The 25,633-nt window shown below is 40.6% G+C and overlaps 1 long non-coding RNA gene across 1 annotated transcript in view; it reads right to left on the reverse strand.

Annotated features, from left to right (window-relative positions):
• Window positions 1-25,335, reverse strand: part of LOC137166996 (uncharacterized) — a 104,660-nt gene extending 79,325 nt beyond the window's left edge. Inside the window, exon 1 of the long non-coding RNA XR_010923915.1 lies at window positions 25,306-25,335. This is a non-coding gene — a long non-coding RNA (uncharacterized lncRNA). The remainder of the gene's footprint in view (window positions 1-25,305) is intronic.
• Between the last annotated feature and the right edge of the window lie 298 nt (window positions 25,336-25,633).

The raw sequence follows: 25,633 nt of genomic DNA on the forward strand, positions 1-25,633 counted from the left end.
TAGCAGGGTCTAGTCTTATGTTATGTTGCCAATCCAGGGGTCATTCTGAACTGATCTTAAATGCTACAGCATTTCTGCCACTTCTGATAGACTATTATTTTCTTCAACATTTAAGCTACTATTAAAAAATTAAGTTTCTAGCCCTTGTGGTTGCACCAGTAGCCTATGATGCAGAGTTGATTTAATGCAGAGTTGTTTTAGAGCTATTCTTTCTCTCTGCAGACAGTAGATCGAAGAAATGTGTGAGCTGCCCCATTCAACTCAGAGCAAAGTAATTATTAGGTTACAGGGTTAACAGTCTACATGTCAACATTGTGTATTCTGTTACTGCTGATCATTTTAGTGGAAACATCTAATTATCTGGAAATTTGCATACAGACTTGTGTGTTGGGGGTGCAGACTGAGAGATTATCTCCCAAATGAGCCTTCTGGTGGGAAGATTCCAGCTCAGTAGGTGGCTGTCAACTTGCCAGAGGTCTCAGCCCCTCTGAGTTATCCTGCCCTTTGAAACGTGTGACAGTGACTAGAACGGTTTGAAACACAGACTTTCTATTCTATGGGAAGGTCCAATAATTCAACATTTATTTTCATCCCATATGCAGCAGCTCAGCCACAGGGAGAGATTGTGCTGTATCACGGGAGGCATGGTACAGCAGGGAAGCAAGGCATCTACAGAAGAATGGGGGCGTGAGGGACCAGAACTGCAACTCCCATGAAGCACTGCAGCAGCTCAGGTGAACACAGATTGTCAGCCTGATTTAAAACAAAGGTATTTTGTTTTGATTTCGTCAATGGAAAATTCTGCTGAAATTAATCTTTTCCCATGGAAAATTTTGATTTGAATAAACAGGAAATTCGCATTTCCATTTTTTTGACAGGAAAAATATGTAATTAGAAGTGTTTTGACCAGCTTTAACAATGACACAGAATACAAAGCATCACAGTACACACAGCAATAGAGTAAGACGCTAGAAAAGAATGCTCAGATCCATTGCTGTATCATTTCTTTAGGGAGCACATGCAGTCTGTGTGCAAGTAACCATTTAATTGCCGCATTTTTATTTGGTTACTTGGACACAATCACGAGAGTTTCAATGTCTTGACATTTCTTGCTGTGCTCTGCAATCAACAACAATACAACATAATGTGGGCTTTTCCAACTAACTCATGTTCAAAAACAAAAGTGTAACATCCCTGGAACTAGAGCACATCTTTGAACATTACCTCATACCCATTGTTGGTCATAATTTTCAACCCACAGAGCAAGAGTTTTCTATTCTAAGCCTCAAATCCATGTATCATATATCTTTCACCTAAGGACTAGATTGTGGGAGAGTGATCTGCCCTCAAGAAAAGCCACTGTTGCATTGTCCTGAAAGCAGCCCAGGAGGGAGATTGTAACTCTGTTCCCCTGCTGCTCCAGGAAGAGAGTAAATTGAACCAGACTTCTAACTGGCACAACATATTCTGCCTGATGCTCTGATGCAGCTATGCTGATGGGTATACAGTATGGTAGAGGCAAGTTTCCATCTAGTCCTATTCCAGCCCACCTGCTTGCAGATCTGAAGAGCCTGCTTCCCTTCTTCTGCTGACATCCATAATGTGCGTAGACAGCTCCAGGGGATGCAGTGACTGTGGCAGGGCAGCTGCCTCCCAAGCACCCCCTTGTATCCAGAAGTCACTTGGCAAACACCCTGCCTCTGTCTACGCTCTTCAGGTTTCCTTAAATAAATTCTATCAGTCCAGAGTCCGTAAGACATTCCACTTCTGAGTTTAACTTATTTATATAGAAACAGTCCTGGGGGCTTTTCCTCCCCCATCTCCTCCCCCAGAGACTCTTCTTCTCCCCTGGGCCACTCCCAGACCTTCCCATCTGTATTTCTTTTCCCTCGGTATCCAACACTCAGTCATGGGGATTCTTCCCTTTTTCCAGGAGCTGAGCCAAGCCTTTCAGCTTCATTCTGGTTCTTGTCTACTTTTGGCAGGCCACTCCTAACCAAATCTGGCTGGCGTCGTTTGGTTCCTGAAGTCTCAGACTCTCCTGCAAATTTCTGCTCTCTGGAACTTAACAGAAGCCTTCTACAGCTTCACTGTACCATAGCTTCCTCTAGTTTCTTTTTTATGGTGAAGCAGACTTGATTGAATAGGTTATAGCTGCCACCAACTATAATTCCTCAATACTTCGCAGTTTATATTCTCTTGCTCTGCCCTGTGTCTTTCAGGTACTGTAACGCCTTTTTTTAAAATACCCTATTATCCCAATGTTATTTAGTAAAAACAAGGTAACTTTTGTTACCTTAAGACATTTAAATTCCTCAAAAAGCTTTTCCTTTTCTTTATCAAAGCCCTTACACACCTATGAGAGGTGATCAATTATTTCTTCTGTCTTACAGAGTGCACATAGTCCATCTTCGTCTATTTAGTCAAAAACTATTTTTAAGCCACAATGGCCAGTTAGTACTTTAAACAAAAGCATTTCATTAATCCTGCCCAAGTCCTGATGTAAGTTGTTATCCACAACTCTAGGGCACAATTCAAAAAGTCATCCTTTTACATTAATCCAATTTTTTTTGCCATTCCTCTTTTTAAATTATTTTTGTACTAGGCTTTTGAATTCCTGTTTACTCAAGGGCAATTTTATGTCAATCCTTCCGTTCCTTATAGGGTTTTTAGCTGTTTCGTCCACCATTTTGTTATCCCAATAAGCACTAGGATCCAGGCTTATGCTGCGTGTATCCCCATCTGTTCTCACTCTGTTATTAGAAATATAATTTCATTGATTAAATCACTTCTGTGTACTGGGATACCCTTGTTTATTGCCACAAGACTGAGGTTGAATTAAAAAAAAAAAAAAAAGATTGCTGCTGCTGGACATACATCCCAGATCAGTTTTAAAGCTAATGTTTTTGCTACTAGTTCAGCTGAACAATCAGATATTCTTTTAGATGTATTAATTCTACATTTTGGTATACATATGCCATCCCCAATCTTCCTTCTCCCCCTCTTTTCTTTTTTGTACTTGACAAAGTCAACTTCACTTTTCATCTATAGACTAGTACACTTCATTTTTAATACCCACTGGTTTTTTTTACCCATAAATTTATAAAACAAATCTAAATGCACATTTTGACGTAGACTTTCCATTCATAATGAATTTTTCCATGACTAAGAGTTTTGACTTTGTTAGCTTTTCCTTTGTCTTTCAACACTTTAACTCAAACAGCATGTGGAGTTTTAATATGGTATGCTATAATTCGCCTAATGAATTCCCAACAATCCTCATATTTGTTTGATACTTTCATCATTGCAGTTCTCATTAACTATGGCCCAGAACATTAGGTCCAGCAGTTCAAGTCATAGCATAACTGGCATTTTGCTTGAAAGTATCTGTAGTGCACAGATAGGTATTGTAATAAATACATTCTACATGATTCATAATACTTGGACTTGTATTAAATCGAACTTTAAGTCCTGATTTTGATGCTGACTCAAAAGCTTGGCAGCCATAGTCAATAACTGGTCTGATTAGGGCTCTGTATATCATCAACAGCATTTTCTTATCCACCCCCCAATTAGTCCTAGCAAGATTTTTAAGCAGGTGAATCCTTCCTGTGTGTTTATCTATGACATAAGCTACATGATCTTTCCAAAGTAATTTAATATGAAATATTACCCCCAAGAATTTAAACCTTTTAACTATATCTATTTGTTCTCCATACACATACAGGTTACATTCCTTTGCAACTTTCCTTTGTGTAAAGATCAGTCCTTTGGTTTTACCTGATGTCTTGGTATCTTCATTTATCCACCTGCAGTACTTCCTCAAATTCTGATTTTTTTAAAATAATTTTTTGTGCTATTGCCTTACTTTCATACTATTTATTGTATTTTTGCTTTTTTAAAAATAGGCTTTGTTCCTTTCTTTAACTGCCATTTTGCACTTATTCCACCATGAAAGCAAGTTTTTAGTTTTGGGGTACTTTAGTATTTTAGGTATGGCTACATTAGCTGCTCCTTTTAATCCCTTTATTACATTGAAATTCTCTGTCATCACTCACACAATGATTATTCAGTACATTTACTTGTAAATAGCTCCCAGTTAATTTTCTTAAAATTCCAAGTGGGTAATTTTTCATTACCTTCAACCATACCTTGCCCTTGAAAAGTAATAGTATAGGGAAATCATTACTCCTGTGACACACTGTACGTCAAAATAACACCCTGCACCCCCATATTCACCAGTTGTATATGGTTATGATATATTTTGTACAAAGTATGCCTTGTGAGGTATCATTTGAAAAGGCTTGATCTGTTAAGTATTACTGTCCTGTTAACATGTGTATCATCATTGTATATGGAGTTATGAGATTTTGCTATATGTTTGTTACTGAAACATGTTCCAAGTCTGGGGAATGCCCACAGACTAGCTCTTTAGAAATAACAAAGGACTGGCATGTCAGCCCCAGAGACACCTCATGCTGCACATATGCAGAAGGTGCAAGCAAGAATTTGCAATTCATATGAAGGACTGAATGCAGAGCATGTAGGCAGTAGAATTGCCTGACCTCATGACACAGCAAGGACTTTTCCAGTAAAAAAGGTCAAGATATAAAAAAGGGGGAACAAAGGCCCCTGGCCATCTCTTCTCATCCACCTATGCTGAAGGCAAGAAGTTCATTTGGAAGACAAAGAAACATCATTGAACTGCAGGGAATGGTCCTAACTGCAAAAAACTTCCCAGGTAGCACAGACTGCTGTAAGCTTTTGGGTAAGAGAAACCTTATTGCTTCAAATTTGACTTAGCCTGGTAAAGTTTAGGAAATAGCTTGTGGTTTTTATCTTTTATTTCTTTTTTCAACCAATTCTGATCTTTTATGTTTATACCACTTACAATCACTTAAAAATCTTTCTGTAGTTAATAAACTTACTTTAAATGTTTTATCTAAGCCAGTGTGTTTTTGATTAAAGTTTAGGGAATCTACTAAGGTTACAAAGGCTGGTGCATATTCATACTCTTTAATGGAATGATGAACTAATTAATGAGCTTACTCTGATCAAGCGGGTCTTCAGCAGTGTAAAATGCACATTTCTGGGGTGCAAATCTGGAACTAGAGATATGCAGGAGTTGCCCTATATGTAATTCAAGAGTGGCTGGGCATAGTACTTTGATACTTGACTGGGGATGACATGCATGTTAGAGGCTGGAGTGAATGGGCAGAGTGGCAGCTCACACAGGAAAGCAGGGTATAGCGCACACCAGACTGGAGAGTTAAGGGGGCACAACAATCCAACATCCAGATTAGATGCTGGGGAATGTCACAACTCCCCATTCCTACTTCCTTCTATTTTTCCCAGTTGCATTAATTGCAATATCTGCTGTTATAATTCTGAGGTCTAAGCAAGAAAAACTACCGTCTGCTGCACTAGTTAGGGTGCCATCATTTAAAACCAGTAAACTGATGAAAACAATGAACTTTTCTAAGCATGCAACATTTTTGTCAGTTGTGTGTGTGTGTGTGTGTGTGTGTGTTCAGAAAATCTTCCATCTCCCTCAAAAAACCAAAACCCATCCCTTTTTTCCCTCTACTGTGCAGGCTGGGCCAACTTCCTCTAGTTTCCTGTTCCCCACTGGCTCTTCATAGAGACATGGGGACCATATCAGGCCACATCAAGGCTGTTAAGAGTGACCTGGCCAGCTAGCCTATGCCTCATTAGATATGTCTACACAGCAATGAGACACCCATGGCTGTCCTGTGCTAGCCAACTCAGGCTTATGGGACTCAAACTGTTTCACTGCTGTGTAGACTTCTGGACTTGAGAAGTCCATTCCATTCCACTCCATTGTTGGAGCCTGTGGGTCCATGAGGGATGCCATTGCAACAGAGCATAGTGTACCTGTAAATAAAATATGTAAGGAAGATTATCTAATATTGGACACAAGTTTTCAAAAGCACATAAGCGACTTAGAAGTCCAAGTCTCATTTTCAAATGAGACATGCTGTTACAAGCCACAACATTCCCCTCAGGAGCAGGAAAGTGGTTGGCAACGAGCTCTACCACCATTCCCCTCTTGGGAGGCTTTCTGCTGCCGGGATTCCTTTGCAAAAATAGACCCTGTTTTTGAATTTGACCCAATATTTAAAACAAATCTGGCTTCATGGATAGCAGATCATATCTCATTCCCAAAATACTTGTAAGTGTGCGCACGCGCGCGCACGCGCACATGTGCGGGGGGGAGCAGCTATCTAATGGGAAATGCCAGGAAAACGCTATTTCATTGATCAGCAGAACAGTAGCATTCTTCCCACTCTATGTTTTTTCAGTATTGCTCCTGGAAATCAGAGTCTAAAGCTGGTACCTTCATTAAGCAACTGGCACAAAAGTTACTTGACAAAGAAATGCTAACAAAAGGCCATTCTGTGCCAGCTTGTATTGCAAGTATGGTGCCGACTCAAACAGTCCTAGATGGAAAGGCTGTACAAGGCTTCATGTGCTGACTGTGCATTTGACAAGCTAAAGTACGACCTGATATATTAAGACAAACATATACTTAAAAAAACCTTGCTTTATTCTGGGAAGCTGTAGGAGCTCAAGTACATCCCTCTGTTAAGGGTACATGTGATAGTTCTTGGAAAGCAAAGGCTTCTTAACCCCCACCTCCAGTGAGGAGTCTGTCTTGTGGTTGCTAGTTGTCAGATCCCTGGCACCACCAGTCTTTCAGACACTCAAGCATTCTTCTCTGGGCTACATCAGTCCTAACTTTGCCTATCCCCAAATTCCTTTGAATCACTCCCATGTGATATCCAATCCCTACCACTGACCACTCACAGAAATCCCAGATACTCTTGCCCCCAATGGTGCAGTGTACCCTAGTTTACCAGATTTACTTTAAACCTCCACTCCTGTAAACCACACAGTACTTGTGAGCATTTATGATAAAACTAAAGTAGATTTATTTAATAAAGAATAAAGATTTAACTAGAAACAAGAGAAAGCAATAGAAACAACTGGTTACAATACAAAATAAAATGCCAATCTGCATCTACACTTTATCAATAGCTACCTTTCCTACCTATTAAATCAGATTTCCCCTCAAAAGTCTTTTGCGAAGTTGGCTGGTTTCATATGACCCAGGATCCAAGCATTTGTGAATGCCTCCCTGCTCCTCAAGGGGTTTCCTCTGTGAATGGATGCAGAATGCCTTCCATGTCCCCCACCCCAACTCTGTTATACTGAAAATAGCCTTTGTTTCTATTCACAGAGTGATTTGAACCCTGCTCTTGTTGTAAAGTTTCTTTTTCACCTTTAAGTGGGTTTCAGCTGTTAGTCATTGCCTCTGATGGTTTCCCATTCAAAGTCTTAATATTGCACAAGACTAAACAATTGAGCCTGGTATTGCATCACTAGCCAGACAGGGTGGGGTGACAACTCCCCCTTGCCTGAATAGGCCTTACTGAGACATTCTGGTGACTAATCTTTATTTTTACTCTACCACAAAGCAAACTTTCAATATAAATGCAGCATTCCTTAAATATTACCCATGCATATGCATATATCTCACAATGGTTATAAATCTAGACAAGTTAGTCCTTTTTGTAGATCCCTTACATGTTACTCTTTATGGATGATGCCCTGACAGACATGTTTGGTGTAACGAGTTTGTCAGGTCTGAAATGAGAGTGGTGTGCAAAGAACAGGAGATCCTTTACCAAGGTATCTTCATGTCACAATATATCACCATTGCAGTTTGTGGGACTATGAAGGTTGCAAACACCTGCTGTAATTTGTCCATACACTGAACAATAAAGCCTTTTATTTTCCACAGCTATTCATTTTCTGCCAGTTCCTATGCAATCCCCCCATTAAGAGTAGACCATTCTTTGCAATTGCTGTGCACCTGACTTAGGGGGATTCACCTGTAGGGAACAGTATTTACGAAAAAATAAAGCAAGACAACAAGCTTGTGAGCCACTTATTTGCACTTAATGAAAGTATGTGGAGCTAAAACAGGAAAAGGAAACAGGAAAACCAATGTCAGAGACAAAAAAAATCCTATCATACATACTCAGCAGCCTTCCATACTATCCAAACAGGTAGACATTACTATAGTATTAAAAAGATTTTATAGTTGTCTGTTGAGGATTTATGCTGCTCACAGCAGGTCTGTTGATACATCATAGAACATTAGGGTTGGAAAGGACCCCAGGAGGTCATCTAGTCCAACCCCCTGCTCAAAGCAGGACCATCCCCAACTAAATCATCCTTGCCAGGGCTTTGTCAAGCCAGGCCTTAAAAACCTCTAAGGATGGAGATTCCACCACCTCCCTAGGTAACCCATTCCATTACTTCACCGCCCTTCTAGTGAAAAGTACTAATCCAAACCAACTTACATACAGTAAACACACTTGGGACTGACCAGCTTTAAACTGTCAAAGTCACTTTTTATATACTTATCAAATAAATAAGAACTAAAACCAAGTGGAAAATATCTGTCCTGTCTCTACAGTGGGCTGGATTCAGACCAACGCTTCTAGCCAGAAAAATTAACGTTCTAAAGCATAGTCTGAGGCCAAAACAATGAGGCCTTGGAATGGAGGTGGGAAAGAGAGGAATGTTTATTTGGAAATAAGATGTGAAAGGGGCACAGGAAAAGCGAGAAACCAGAACTATTTATTCAGGGCAGCAAGTACAGGCCTGGATAGATTAGGGAAACATACTATGATAGGCTAATAAATCCACCTCAAAGTGCATCTGTATATCCACCTCTGTGGAGAAAATAACCTGCTGGGTGAAAATCAATGTAACCTGAAATGTATAACAGATAAACGAGAGGATGACAAGATGTCTGATTCCATTGGAGAATGACACCAGCCTTGACACCAGAGGCTGGGTCTGGGACATGCTTCCCTGCTACAGGATGAAAGAAGAGAAGTGGAGGAAAGGAAACACTCTTTAGAGGTGTAAGATTTTCTTTATCACTGTAACTGCGCAGATTATATCTATGGAGATTACTTTTTATGTCCTTTAAGACTATAAGGATCATTCAAGCTCTCTTGTTTTACCTTCTCTCTAATCTTCATAAATCTTGTTTTACTTCTACTTGTTTCACATCTTGTCTACAGTGGGTTCTCAGTCATCAGCGTAATTACACTAGTGCAAACACTATGGACACAGCTTACTTATGTTGCACTGTATGATTTGCACTGGGACAGATGGTTCCAGGGTGAAGACTATGGAAATTTCACACAGGCCAGCCTGGAGCTGTTAAACAACCACTAGTCTCTAAAGGTTGGTTTACATGTGGAAATTGCACCAGGTTAATTTAAATTGATTTAATTAGAAACTGAATTAAGTTAAAATTAATACAAGCCAGCTATAAATTGATTTATGAGTGTCCACACACAGGTTTGTAGTAGTTTAACTGAACTGTTTTAAAGAAATACCTTCAGTATAAGTGGTGCAAATTTGTGCAGGAATGTCTGGTATCTTCTTTGTTTGGAATTGTAGGTCCAAATGGGCACAAACTAAGGAGTTCCCATGAAGTATATCAGGTTCAGGGCTGTTGGCCTCATCATGCTGCATGAGAAATACACTGTTCTGATCTGTGGTCACAGTGCAAGAGGCATAAGGGGATAATACCCAATATTTGCATCCTTAGAATACCAAGAGAGAGAAAAGGAACTTCCCACCTCTATTCTCTGGGAGCTAGAATCTCAAGTATTCTAAAGGCAAAGAAAGAAACCAAGGCCCTGATTCTGTTCTTAAACTATGACACTGTTATAACTCCACTGACTTCAGTTGAGTTACCCCTAACTTTTATTGGTGCAAGAGAGATCAGAATCAGGCCTTTACTATTACAAACCACCTACAGCCAGGATCCAGAAGACCAAATTGGAGTATATCCAACTACTTCTTCCCAGCCATTGAAAACAGCAAAATCTACAAGCAGGAATAAAAGAGAAACAACATGTGACAGACAGTCACATTGCTTAATGTACTAGTGGAAAGCACTCAGATATTACAATCTGATGAAGTGGGTTGCAGCCCACGAAAGCTTATGCCTGCAGAAATTAAATTTGTTAGTCTTTAAAGTGCTACAGGACTCTCATTGTTTTTGCTGTATACAGACTAACACGGCTACCCCTCTGGAAGATATTACAATGATAAGTATGGTACAAGAATAAAATAGAAAGGGACAAAAGCCTCTTCCATGCATACAGCTTTTTCTAGGGGATGAGATTTCACTTCTATTACATCCAGGCCTACTGCTGCTGTTATTGTCATAGCTACAGGCACTCAGAGACCTAGCTCTTAGAGCATGGAGTTTGCCTTTGTTTTTCGGTGACCACGTGATCCCATTCTCTGAGCACTTTGGACAACATCTGCTTTCAGACTTTTTAAAATTTGTAATGATAACAGAAATGAAATGGAGTGTGCAATTCTGCTTTCAAAGATGCAAACAAACCACCTAGTTTCTGTAGCATCAGGTTTGAAGTGCTTCCTGGCACTTTCTGGAGGTATGCTACAAGAGTTGACAAACAACAAACAAATCATCATGGACTGACTATGAACACTACTTACATCTTAAAGCCTTTTTTTACCTTTAAGACGTTTGGTATTGCTAGTATTGTTTCAAGCCCTTAGCCCACTTGTAACATACCGGGGGGTTGACATACAGTGGTGCTTTTAATGGTATGCAAAATGTTCACACCATTATTGTGCTGTCTCCCGATAAGGAGACAATAATTTTCACTTCTCTGCATTCTTAACTATCCGAGAACACTAATGGAAAACATACTAATATTCCAACACCATTTAAACTGGTGAGATAGCTCATAAAAATAGTCAAAATCAGCATGGTTCTTCCCTCGAGAGTTAGTGTTTAAGTAAAATTAGTTAACAGTTAGAAAACAGACAGAAGAGTTCCCCAGTTCAGGGATAAGCCCTATTCTAAGAGTTCTGGATATAGAGCCCAACCCTCCCAAAGGCATTCTTTTGTCTGTCTCCTGAACAGCATGTGACAATACAAGCGATGGATGCTGAGCTGAAATCAATCACTTGTTTACCAGGGACTAAGTATTGCCTCTGCACTGTCTCTCCCACTCTGCTGTGCTGACCCCCCCCCCCCCCCCCAGGCAGAAAGTGGCTGGAGCTGGATTGTGGACTCAGGGTGTCTTCACCAGGCTGAGCACTGTAAGGACGAGGAGGCAGCACTGACACAGGTTTGGAGGGAGTGGTCTGGGGTTAGGGAGGTAACTAGGCACCGTGTTGGTGGATGGGAGAACAAGGAGGAGGGGTAATTAGCCCTGGCAGCTCTATAGAGGCAGCAAAGTAAAGAAAATATAGAATGCAGGCCAGGCCTTGCAAACCGATGAGAACCTAAGTACACTTGTCTGGTTTGGGTCAAGTAGAATATTAAAAACAACTTGACATGCTTGGGCTCAGGCCTGGTTCAGATTGGCTGTGGCTCAGGCTTTAAAATGAGGCCCACGCAGATTGCGTGCTTATGAAGGTTATATTAATCCACTGGAGCATAAATTCTAATCAATTGTGGATTTAAATGGGCAGCATGCAGAACGCCATCACTTTTGCATTCTGGCCAATGCAGCCCCATTTAAAAAAAAAAAAAAATCAAGCAAGTGCCAATGCTGAGCCCATGTACCATATATAAATCTTTGAAATGGGGGAAACACCTAGACCATGAGCATTTGTGGCTGCTGGCAAGACAGACTGTATTTCAGAAAACCAATATAAATGCCATCTGTGATTATGTTAGGATGTGGGATAGGAAAATATGCAGTTTAAGATCCTTTGGGAAGGCAACCACATGGCAAATTATTATAGCAATGGGAAAATTGAATTACTATTAGAAATAGGACACAGCCAGGAATACACTCGAGCTGAACAGCATAGCACCAGCAGAAGAGGCATACATTCATCTGGTCAGGCAGAACGTCCGATACACTTGTAATACAAGCTTTTGGCCAAACTTCTCGCTGCTCTGCATCACTATGTGTGCAGAAGAATGGAAAGCAAGAGCACACCTTGTTTTCAGAAAAATCAGTCCAGGGAATATGGCCCCCTTTTTGTCCAACTGTCAGGGTCTAGAGCATCTACAGGCGTATTAGAGTTCAGATACTCTAAAGCCCTGAACTGTAATGTGACTGCACTATAAAGACATTTTTAATCATACTAATTACTGTGGGATTGAGACCCCCCCTAGTGAATTACATCTATGTTCGCAGACTACACAAAGAAAGGAATCCTTGGAGGTATCAAGCTGCCCCATAGTTCTCCATCATGAACAGACATCAATGTTCTTTCTTAGAGGCTCCTCTGAATCAGGCTGATGTCATCAACATAAGCCAACGCCAGTGTATAAGCAGGAAAGGAGACAAGCCATTTCTTCTACAATATTCAGAGGTGTGCAGCCAAAACTTAGGAAATCTCTAAATAGCACAGAGTGATTTTGGCTGTGAAAGCTTGATTGAGTAGTGTGTTGGCTGAACAGCCAGCTGTTTTTGCGGTCTTCCATCTAAAATAAGATTTCTGGCTATTATATGTGGTGGATATGGTGTTTTCATTGTCCCCATGGCTTGGCCTAGAAGTAGTCTGGTCTTGCTAAAATGGTTCTAACACATTTCCAAATCTCATGGTAGACTGTGCTTAATAGTTTTATTTTTGGGCCTACTGTGACAATAAAAAAAATCCATCATGGAAACTATTCAATAAGCATAAATATCTGGGTAGGTATTTGCAAGCTTCTCTCTCCCATTTATGTTCTGTGTTTTATTTAGTATTAAATATTCATATTTAATTTTTAAAGTTTTATCAATATTAGCTATTTTTAGAATAGCCACTGCCAGCCTTCTATATAATATATAAAACAACACCTTTCCTTCCAAACCCTTTCTTCCTTTTTTTAATGGATTCCCCCTTGCATTTGTTTTCCCTGTGCTTGGGTTTTAAGGAGGTAACATTTTATAACATTATTTGCTTTAAAATTCTGTCATACAGAAGTTGAGTGCTTTGGCAATGGGTAGATGGTGGTGTTATGCTATAAATATATTAGATCTTTATTAATAAATCCAATAGTAGATACTTGCTGACCTTGGCAAACCACTTGTAGCTCAGTCATTTCAGCAAGAAAAATCTGTTAAAATTTAGATGCGAATGGAAGACAAGAAACTTGAATTGATCTATCCACATTATATCAGACAGTTGCAACTCTTATAAGAAGATCCGCAAATACAGCTTTCCAATACATCAGAACATTATGGACTGTTCAAAGCCTTATTTGTTGCTGATCTGTGAGCCATACTATTAAACTGAAAGTCAAGATCTTCTAATAGGTTAGTTGACTCAATAAATTAATAGTCCTGTACAAAAAGTTTTATTGTCAAAACTTTACTAATTTTAGAAAGTCTATAATCCATAAGCCTTGTAAACAATGAGCTTTCAGGGTCCTTACTAATTAGCCCATTCAAGCAGAGCACTCATAAGAGTTAGCTATTAAGATCTTTTTTAGGAGCAGAAACAGGAATTAAACAGCTGACTGGCAGGGTTCCTTGTAAGAAGACAAATGCAAAATCTGAAGTGGGCATGCAGAGCAGAGGTTTAAAAATGGCGAGCTGTACCAAGCCCCTAGAAATGATAATTCAGAGTTTTAACAAGTAGTTTAGGATGATTTATTATTAGTTCATGGTTGGCAAAGTATTTGATTCTTTGCACTGGCTTCACATTTTACAAGTCAAGGAAGGTACAAACACGTCTTGTGCTATGGCTGGGCATAAAGACAAGAAATCAGAGCTCTTTTCCAGGATGATGTATAGAGTTAGCCTCGACTAAATTAAACATCTAGGTTCGTTTTTCATTTAGAACTTTGTCATTTTCAAGCTCCAAAAAGCTATTTGTCACTGAGTAATTACTAAGAAGTATTAAATTTACATGTGTATGTGCCATAAAACCCACATGATTTGGATGGCACCAGGGTAAAAAAAAAAAAAAAAAGGAGCATTTTTTGCCCTTCTGTCCCTAATCAACACTGATTGTGTGTGTGTGTGTGTGAGTGTGAGAGAAAACTTCTTCCTGGTACAATATAGTACCTTTGAGGTGATTTTATACATCTTATGATATTGTTTCCTTCAAATATATAATGCTTTTTAAATTGCTTATACTACTGTAGTTGCTCCTTGATAGTCTATCATATACATTCAATATTTGTGAGGAAATTTCACTTCAGCTTCATTTAATGCCCATCTATCTCCTCCTTTCATGCAACTCCCCCTCCATTATTTTTATAACTCTATTATTTCCGTCCCTTGCAGAACCTTGTATACTGCCTTGTGTTTTCCTTTCAATATCTTCCTAACTTCTCTAAATTTGTTATTGTGTTACTGGAAGTCCCACTCTCCTCTTGCCCTGCTTTTAATCCATAGAAGATAGAAAACTGAAGGTGGTCTTGGTGGAGAAGAGGACACAGCAGAGCAAGTCAAAGAAGAAGGGGTAGAAAACATTCTTAAAGATTTTAGAGACAGAGGAAGAAGGATATTGGACATTAGTTGGAGAAACAAGCTGGGTCTAGGGAAGGATTTTCTGAAAACAGGGTAAAAGTGCATTCTTGAAGGCAGAAGGAACGGAGTCAAAGCAGAGAGTGTAGTTAAAGATGAAGGGTTTGCAATCACTTTGAAGCACAAGTTTAGAATTCAAAACAATTTTGACAAATTGATAACTGGCCTGAAATCAATCAAAATACTATACTGGGGGGCGGAGGGAATAATCAAATGCAAAACTACAAAATGGGGAATAACTGGGTAGGTGATAGTACTGCAGAAAAGGATCTAGGTGTTGTAATGGTTCACAAATTGAATACGAGTCAACACTGATTCATTTGTGAAAAAGGCTAATATTCTGAGGTGTATTGACAAGACTGTTATATGTAAGACATGGGAGGTAATCATCCTGCTCTACTCAGCAGCGGTGTGGCCTCAGATGGAGTACTATATCCAGTTCTGGGGAACCACAATTTAGGAAAGATGTGGAGAAATTAGAGGGAATCCAGAGGAGATTGACAAAAACGATAAAAAGTTTAGAAAAACTGACCTATGAGGAAGGTTAAAAACTGGTAATATTTAGTCTTGAGGAAAGACAACTGAGATGGGATTTGATAACAGTCTTCAAACACATTATGGGCTGTTATAAAAAGGACAGTATCAAGTGCTGTCCATGTATGCTGAAGGTAGAACTAGTAGTAATTGGGTTAGTCTGTAGCAAGGGAGATTTAGGTTACATATTAGGAAAAGCTTTCTAACTAGAAGATTAGTTAAGTACTGAAATAGTCTTCCAAGGAAGGTTGTGGAATCCCTGTCATTAGAGGGATTTAAAAACAGATTAGACAAACACCTATCAGGGAGGGTCTAAGTTTACTTGGTCCTGTCTCTGAGCAAGGTACTGGACTAAATGACCTCTCAAAAGGTCCCTTCCATCCTTAAATTTTTATAAAATTGAAGCCAGTGACAAAAGGAGAAAGGGCACTACTGAGGGAGATCACGTTTCCTCCCCTAACAAATGGTGGGCTGTGCTCCTTTGCTTACCAAAAAAGTTAGAGTTGATAGTTGGTCTCAAACCACCAAGGCCAGGTCTACACTTACCTGAAATTCTGCAGCAGTCGACGGGAGTTACACAAGCTACGCAGAGTAGCTTGCATAACTCCTGTTGACTTCTTAATTTCTGTTGTGCACCGTGTCTTCACTGTGCTGCGCCAACGGGAAATGCGTTCCCGTCGATGCAGTGCTACGCCACTTGAGGGGGTGGTTTTAGTGCGTCGACTTCCGAATCGATTGAGCAGGTCTTCACTGACCGCTCAATTGATCCAGAAAGATCAATCTGAGGGTGGCAGAAAATAGTACATCCTTAAAAAGTAAAACCTAGTTCCCTCCAGGCAAAAATACTGGGTATTTTGCAAACTATGCACAGAAAGCAGTGCAGAGGAAAGGCATTATTAAGAATAAAGAACATCTGCAAAGAAATGTTAAATTCCCATCATCACTTGCACATATTGAACAATGGTGTTTGAAAGGATATGGGAAGTACTGATGATGGAGAAGCTGATTCGTGGGCTTAAAAAAAAAAAAAAAAAAAAAGGCTCAGGAAACTGTCCTCTTGTGTGGCTTCCATTGAATAGGCATGGCTGGCTCCTTTGAGGTAGGTGATCATCTTCCAAGATGGACACCATGTAAATTAGACGTTTCTTGTTAAGATACATATGCATGAGCAATAAAAGTGCACTCATAAGTCAGGCCTAATAAATATACACCTTTTAATACAAGAAGCAGTTTCAGATAAAGCACTCATTAAGGGTCCATCTGAATGACTCTCAGTGTAGGCTGTGTGCAGCTACTATATAGCTTTGAGGTAACATTTATTCTCATATTCCTTTTACAATAAAACTTTATGGGCTAAAGGCAGCCCTGGCGTATGCAGTCACAACTCCACTGACTCAGTGGAGTTGCACCACATTACAGCAGGGCTGAATTTATCATGCCTTGCTTTGTTTGGAACTACATTGTAAAAGCTGTAACAAATAACAGTGACTGCTCATCTGACAGGATACATTCAGAGAAATAGGAAGTAACCTTTGTACTGCTGAAATGATCAGGGATATAAAAAACCACACACTAAAATCTACAGATTGGGCCCCATTTGGTTCTTGTCTGGGAAAATACAACTAGTGCACACTTCTGTTTTTAATTGAGACACCCAGGAGGGTATGTATTGTGAGTGGCATTTCTGGTGTCGATGTAGAATAAGCCAAATTGCAGTACTGGGAGGCTGGTAGATTATGACTTTCCATGGAAGGATGGGGTATGATTCCCATAAAGTGCCCAAACGTCAGGGGCCACCCAGAAACTGTTCTTCATTGTGAAGATTTCTTACGCATTCAGTCCTTTTATGGCTGTGCAAGAGCAAGGTCACTTTCAGCGGGCCAGTTACAGAGACTAAAGAAGGAATGCAAAACTATCCTGCTGGTCACCCTAGTTGATAACTGGTACACCCCAGTGAACTCAGTTGGCAGCACAGGTATCATTCCTTCAAAAACTGCCACTCTCAAAGAGGTTTCTCATTCTATTATGCATTTCTAAAGACTATCAAGGGTATGTCTATATTGACGGCAGCAAAGTTGCTGCTGTCAGATCGACCTATCTGGATCGAGCGAGCGATCAGTGAAGACCTGCTCAAATCGATCCAGAAGTCTATGCTGGTAAACCACCCCCTCAAGTGGCAGTTCCCATCAGTGCAGTGCAGTGGAGACAGTGCGCAGAAGGGAAGCACAGCAGTCAATGGGAGTTACGCAAGCTACACAGAGTAGCTTGCCTAACTCCTGTCGATTGCCACCGAATTGCCAGGTAAGTGTAGACCAGGGCCAAGTGACCAGTATTCCAAAGTATCTTGTTACAAATTCAGGTGTCTAAACTGGTGCAGACACTCCCACTTGCTATCTTCAGAACAGTGTTATGCAAGTGTTAAACTGGATAGTGTAATTTCATCAGGGGATACTTTAATGTACACAGTGAGTTTATTCACCGTTACAACTCCTTACATGCTGCAGGAGTGCCACTGCCAGAAAGGGTGGGCCAATCAATTGGTCTAATCCCAGGGCCTTTTACTGTGTGTGCCCCCTCCCACCCACCCACCTGATAAAAAGGGATTTAGTTAAGCTAGCAATTAAATGCATCAGTTTACACTTGTATGACTCAATTAATTATTTTGCCTTTGCCTAACTCATTACACCAACCTTTACCCAAGAGATGAATTGAGCCAATGTGGTTTTTCAAGTCACAGTGGTGCTGCTGTCACCATCTGGGGTCTGAATATGGAATCTTCTTCTCAGTCCAACTCAGTCTTTTAAAAGTCAGTCTATAAATTCCAGTGATTGGCAAACATGCTTTGCCTGAATCTGAATATTAAGCATCTAACAGTTTGAGTCCATTCCTAATATAACCAGCTTTGTATTTTACTAAGCAGAGACTGAAAAAAACAAGCTGGGGGGAGGGAGGGGGGGAGGGAGGAGAGAAAAATGACAAACAAAATGCAGTATATATACTGTAGACAAGGCGCCCACTTGTGGCAGTCCAGGGCTTGAGGAATGTTATTCTAATCCCATAGTCAGACTTTCCTTTAAAATGTGTTGGTTTGTTTTCCAGCCCCCTTGAAACACACTTGGGGAATGAAAGCTATGAGCTCACAGAAAACAAATATTCACATATTCTAATTAGTTCTGTTGGCTCAAAAGTAGTTTGTGAGATTCACCAACCCTAAACAAACATACAGAATTCAATGTTACATGGCTGAGAGACATGTTTCTTAACTGATCAATACAAAAGGCTGTTTTGCATAGTGTGTTCTCCCAGAGGAGCCTCTTTTCTCTCATATCTGTACCCCTAAGCAGTCTTCCCTCGAGCACCTGAAAGGAGCAAAGAGCTAGATCATGGTTTCTAGCTATTACCCGTGATGAAAAAGGGTGCGGTGAGGTGCACCACTTTAATGGCAGCTTCTTGTGCTTGAGTCAGGCTCGGTGGTCTTGGTTCATCACCTCACTGTGGCCCCATTAGGCTGGTAGCATAAAGGGGCTATAAATTTGGCAGAACCCGACACTGGGGAAGTCCCATGGCATCAAAGGGGCCCCTGCATGGCATCAAGCCAGTATAATCACTCCATGCCTCCCACCTACCGCCCCAAGATTAGGAGGCATAGCTGGTGAACCAGTGGCATGGCTGAAGCACAAATATGCCCTAGCTATTTCTAACTGGCACAGTGGCAGTCAGGCATAAATAAGAGCAGTTAGGCTGCCCTAAGGCTACTCTTCCCCACACCAGGGGCGCAAAATAGCCCCTGGCTGGTCTCAGAACTAGGGCGTTGCAAAGACCGTGTATAGCCACCTTTGCTCCACTTCACAGGCTCTGTGCTGAGCAAAGTTCAGCCACACTCCAAGATTGGTCTCGTATAACTCAGTGAGAGCACGCTTTTACAGGGTGCAGCATCATTTCCTACTGCAGTGTCTCACCTGAGCTGGCCAGTGTGACAGGAGGTGTGACCCATCTCTCCCTGAAAGTCTAGTGCTGCTGTTCATACTAAAGTCCCCAGATCCTTCAATACTAGGAGAGAAATGACAGATTATACCTGTCTCCTCATGCCATGTCCTATCATTTTGTGTACCTGCATTGGTTTAGGCTCCTTCTAGTCCTTACTGTACAAGCAAGTCAATGAATTTATTTTATAGTGAACAAGAAAATTTTCTGTATTAGATATTCTTCACAGTGTTAAGAAGTTTTCCCATCTACTTGAAGTTGGTTTTGACACAAAATCCTCAGGCAATTATTCTGAGCCAAGCTAATATGCTGTTCCCAGTTCACATAAGTATTGTAATGTATAGGGAAGGGATGTGGGAAGGTGGAATGATTGAAGAGTAACTAGTGACTTTTATATAAAAGCAAGGAGGAATGCTAGTTCAGGTCCAAATTCAAGTCTTACACAGTCTTTCCAGACCTGGCAGGAAACAGTCTCTATCCCTAATACTGGAAGACATTGCAGTAGAGGAACACTTTAGCCTGTATTTTGCAAGTACTGAGAAGCAATTTACTGTCTAGGAAAGAGAAGACTGGAGTCAGTTGTGAAATGGTGCATCACAGCACATGAAAAAGCAGTTGCAGCTGCCTAGAATATCTTGTAGATGGATATTTAGTATTACATTGGCACCAGTCCTTCAATTTTACCAACCTCAATCAAATATTCATCCTGTCAGAATACATTGTAGTCAGCATTTAGTTTTGAAATCCAAGATTAAAAAGAAAATGAAGCTTACTACACTCACATTTTCCAGCCAAATCTCTGGGAGTGTATATCCTCAACCTGAAAAGATCTAAAAACTGCCCAAAACCAGTACATTAAAGAGTAAAATAATTCTTCTCTGCCAAGAAAGAAGAAGTGTAAAGAAGTATGGCTGTGCTTATGGTCCCCAATGCTTACACAAAAGTCTAGAAGTGCACTTTAAGCGTCAAGGGCTATAGCCAGAAAAACCTGCTGTACATTTCAGTCCATTTTACATTTCTTGGCTTTAGTGGAATTCTTCTACAACACCAAAAATATATTTTATATAATGTACATGGGAAAAGATTAGTGATGATTATCAGGAATTTTTCAATCAATTTTTTCAGTCAAAAATGGGAATTTATGACAACCAAATCCATTCATGCAACAGGGTCAGTTTTGACATATCTCCAAACTCAAAGGGTTAAAAAAAAAAAAAGTCAATTTTTTTTAGATGAAGAATTCTGATTTCCCAGTTCAAAATGACTGTTTACCAATTTAGTGTAATGTCAACTGACCCAAACTGAAAGTTTTCAGTTTTTGAACATTTGAAATTTTGTCCTAATATAAGATGATAAAAAATGTTCAAACTTTTAAAAAAATATTCACAGTATGGGAAAATTTGTTCCCCAGACAGTTCTAAAATACATAAACAACTGATATTAACAAGGTCAGGGTTTAATAATTGAAAGCATCGAATGCACCAAAAACATTAGAAATTTGTTTCCTTTATAAGATCATTGTAAACATGAACTGAATTCTTTGTACCTTTACAAAAAACATGAAAAAGTGAGTTACTAGATATGCACAGTAGATACATTTTTTAAAATGTTCAATATCAAAAGTTTAATATCTGCAGGGCATATGCTTCCCTAAGGACTGTAGCAGGTATGTGTAAATTACTTGTTTTAGCCTAAATTAATAGCTTTTGTCTAAAGAAAGCCAATACATTATTTTATTTTTTGCCTTAAAAGATACAAATCAAACCAATGTTCGTGCAGTTTTGAAAAATAGTTGATATGCCCTTGCTCATACTATGAGTGAGTCACTATGCTAAAAGTTCTCTTTTTGAAACTATTTATACGCTATGGGAAAATTAATTTTAAAAGGTCCTACTTGTTCAACTTCCATTTGGTCATTCTTCTCTTTCTCAAGCTGACTGGAATCAATACAACTATAATATTATGCATCTTTATCACAAAATACTTCACAGAATTATGATATAAAGCCCATTTTAAGGTACCAGGGCAACAATGTTACTGTACCACTATTCCTTCAGTCCAACCCCTCGTGCTCCAGAATATTTTTCCTACACATTAAAGTTAATATTTTACTTCTGTTATACACCACAGCCACTCTCAGCTATGGCTAAAGCTGCAGAATGGAGTTATTATCTTTGATCTGCCCTGCATGATCTGGTCCCCCTACAGGAGGAAGAATCAAAATTTCTGGATAATGTGAGTATAGCAGAAATTACTTACCATGAGATCCCTGGTACTGAAACCATGGTTTGCTGCATCTGTTTGAGTACGCGCAGGTGGTAACTGATGGTTACATTTGGAAATGACATTTAGTGGTCAAAAGATGCAGTACTGTGAACTTGAGTTTAGAAGCGGCTCATACATGCGTGAAGCAAGTTGCATGAACAGGTTTTGTGGAGATGTTTAATTTGACTGTGGAAGTACAACCTTACACTTGATCTTCCCTGGCAATCAAAGACAGGAGTGAAGGTTAATGGATTATATAGATCTATTACATACAGAGTAATCTCATGGATTTAGAATACAATAGGGATATAAAATCCTGATTATCCACTCCCTTACAATTTCTGGGCTCAATCAAACTCAGTGCAGCTGAAAAGGAAGGGCGCTATAAGGTAACTTTTATTCTCCCACTCGTGGGCCAGCTGAGAGCCAAAAAAGCCTGTGGTGTGACTCAGTGTTTGTCTACATTGGAACTAGTAGACACACTTGTGCTAGCTTTGATCAAGATAGTGCACTAAAAATAGAAGAAGCTGGAGGGGCTAGCTGCCTTCAGCAAGATCCCGTCTGAGCACCTAAGTATGTCTTTCAGGTGGCCAGCCCCTCCCGCTACACTTCTGTTTATATAGCAGGCTAGCTTGGAGTTAGAACAGCTGAAAAGTATATCTTCCTGCTCCAGGGCTGTTCCTGTTGCAGGGCTGCACTAGGTTATGCCTTCTGTATTCAGCAGCCAGTAATCTGTCAGATTGCTGTGCACTCCTCCCAAACCCTTCTGATCTTCTCATGCCTCCTGCTTTAAGTGGGGGAATGGGTAGGATAGAACCAGCTACGTTGCCGTTGTGAAACCTGAGGATTCCACTGTGGCAAGGGAAATGCCCCTTAGACCAGGAAGAAAGCTGCCCCACACTCACTCTGCTGTGTGAGTGGAGATTTATAATTTAGTAGCACTTCACACCCATTTTGCACACGTGTAAGTAACTACACAAAGTGCAAAGCATTGGGGAATCTGACCCAAGATGTTTGTGACAATGGATTTATATTATATTGGTACCAAACTCTGGCAGTTTCTTGATTTAGGGGCATAAAATTTTAGTATAAGATGAAATCTCCATCATTTCTGTGGCTTTTAAAATATTAACAAATTCAATTTTAAGAAGAGTTGGATCTCTTTGTTCCCCCACAGCTCTCAATGAGAGAAAGCACACAACACAGCTTGGAAAAGTAGCTCCTTGACTTACTACTGGAAATCTACAAAGACATTTGCCGTCACAATCATGCTTAATAGTTCCTAACTTGCACACCCTCCCTCCCGCCCCAAATTTTGATGCTGTAGTTGCTTAACTCATTGTGCTAGAGCAACGGTTTATGTTTTCCCAGCTTTCATCAGCAGACAGAGGAATATTGCACTGCAATTTCCTCTTTATTGTTCACAATGGCAGCAAACAGAAGTGTGCACGGATAAAAACAGAGCACTGGCTCTGTAAAAATGATCAATTTCATCATTTAAAAAAAAAAAAAAAAAAAAAAAAAAAAATCTTTGAAATAAGCATTTTTCCAGAACAAAGAATGACCTTCACCTGGCTTTGAGAACAGGTGGTTCTATCAGAAAAATATGAAATACCACTTCTATTCCCTCTGCAGCCTTTTGTACACTAGCATCTTCAGACACATAATTCCCAATATGAGCCGCTCCATTATTGATAGCACTGATGAATCTGTAGTAAACAAAGTTCAGGTCCCTTCAAGCATTTATTTTTTTATTGTGGCATCTAGCTTATTTTGAGCCCTATCTCCACTGCAGCCTGCACTGCTGCTACTCAGTGGGAATTACAAGTCTGAAAAATCCTCATGCAGCCTCAGCTCTAAGGCCTGATCCAGATCTCACTCAGGTCTTGTCTATGCAGGGAGGTTTCCCCACTCCAGAAACTTTGGGTTTTTTTTTTCCCCCAGATTAAAATAAAAATCAGTGAGAATCAGGAATATCTAAATGAAGTCCCTACAAACAGATTCCACATCTGATGCTTTGCATCAATATTAACAGTTTAAAAAATGACCTTAATAGGAGTTGCTGTAGCAGCCCATGGCCTGTCAATAGGCCACCTTCTTTAAATGGCTTTTGATTCTGAGCAATCTCAAATTTTCTTTTGCTTTATCTATTGAGTAAACTTGACTCTTCAGAGGTGACATTTTCGTGCCTGTGGAAGGTTTGCAATTTCCAAAATTGCTTTTCTAGAGCTACAATGGCCAAGATTTTCAGAACTGACTAGTGATTTGGGTGCCTAAATAGAGACACTTTTCAGAGGGCAGATATATAGCACATCCTGAAAAGTTAGGCCCATTTATGATACCTCAAGTTGAAGAACCTCCCCATGCAAAAAAAAAAAATAATAATAATAAAAAAGAGGTAGCCATAAAAAAAAAATCCCTAGTCACTTCAGTCACTTCTGAAAATCTCCGAAACCCTGCATCTACACTGGCTCAGCAGTTCCGTTGACTTAAACCGTGGCAAAAGTCACCATAATAAAATGACCTCCGCAAGTGGCGTAGCACCTAATTCGATTTTATTGGGTCGATTTTGCATCAGTGTAGACAGAGTGTAACGTAATTTGATGTCAATGGCCTCCAGGAGGTATCCCACAATGCCCCGTTCTGACCACTCTGGGCATTCGCGCTTTGCTGTTACGTTGTCACACTACCATTTCCTGTGCAGCCAGAGTGGAGGGAGCTGTCGCTGGACTCTTCATGGCTACTACAAGGCTCAAACGTGCTCCAGCACGGAGTCGACCAGAGTACTTAGATCCTATCGGTCTGTGGGGCGAGGAGTCCGTTATGGCTCAACTCAGAGCCAGCAAAAGGAATTTGGACATTTACGGGAAGATATCCCAGGGCATACTGGAGAAGGGACACAACAGGGACGCGCAGCAGTGCTGCGTGAAGATCAAGGAGCTGCGGCAGTTATATCATAAAGCCAGGAAAGCTAACAGCCGTTCTGGCTCCTCACCAAAAACATGCCGCTTCTACGAGGAGCTGCATACAAATCTCAGTGGCGACCCCACCACGGTGCCACCCCGCAGCAATGATACCCCCCGCTAGATCACAGTCCATGGACAATGATGAGGACTCCGTGGATGAGGAGGAGGAGGTGGAAGCTGAGGAGAGCAGGGTGCAGGAGAGCGGGGTGTCTGTTCTCCCAGACAGTTAGGACCTATTCCTGACCCCAGAGCAGTCCAGCAGCACACAGGACAGCACTAATGATCCCGGGGAAGGCACATCTGGGGAGGTTTTTCCTTCTTCTTAGCAGTTCTGTCCTTTTAAAGGGCGGTGGGGGGCCAGGAAGGGGATTTCAGGTGTTTAGCGGACTTTACTGGGGGGTTACCCCCGGAACAGATTATTTATGTGCAGAGATATGCTCCGAGAATCATCCGTTGATATCTCAAGGAAACTTTCATGCAGGTAATCTGTTATCCTTTGCACAAGGTTTCAGGGGAGGACAGCCTTGTTCCTTCCTCCCCGGTAGGATATTTTGCCGCGCTGCAATCAAGGGAGCCGGCATCATGGCGGAACACGGCACAGTGGCATAAGGGCCAGGCCGGTACCCCGCTGTATGCAGCAAATCTTCCCTTTCCTCATGCATTACCCTCATTACTGATATCGCTCATGGTCACCTAGGGAAGATGGAGCATGTTTAAAATACCCGAGCTGTACAGCAGATACCCTGTACCTCTGTATTCCCCATTGTAGTGTCCTACCAAGTCACTTGAATTATTTTGATTTGGTTTCAGAAGAGACTATTAAACCCCCCGCATTCTCCTCAGATCCTCTGTGCCCTCCTCGTGACAAAATGGTCATCCAAATTAAACCATGTTGCCCAGGCACCCCTCTAATACAGGGCATTTGAAATGAGCTTTTTAAAGATCATTAATCCTCTCTATAGAACAGTAAAGTGCCCCTGGCTTACCATCTCTGTAACAGCACAGCGAGCTGACCCTTCTGGGATGTTAGGAATGGAATGAGGGTCTGGGTTTGCCTTGTGCACTGCAAGGGGAGTATTTTATACATTGGTGCAGTTGTTTCATTTTCTTAGGTCTGCTAACAATGGCAACCTTGTGCATTTCTTTTCATTCTGTAGACATCTCGGCCTTGGCCCAACCCTCTAGAAATGCTGCAGAAAGACTATTGCAGATTAGAAAGAGGGGGGAAAAAAAAAAAAAAAAATCAAGAGACAACATGTTTGGCGAGCTCATGAACGCCTTTGTGGCTGCAGAGACAGAGTTCAGAGCGTGGCG

Source organism: Emydura macquarii, unplaced genomic scaffold (genome assembly GCF_026122565.2).
Source record: "Emydura macquarii macquarii isolate MOO-44397 ecotype Brisbane River unplaced genomic scaffold, CSIRO-AGI_Emac_v2 contig_2897, whole genome shotgun sequence".
Lineage (NCBI taxonomy): Eukaryota > Metazoa > Chordata > Testudines > Chelidae > Emydura > Emydura macquarii.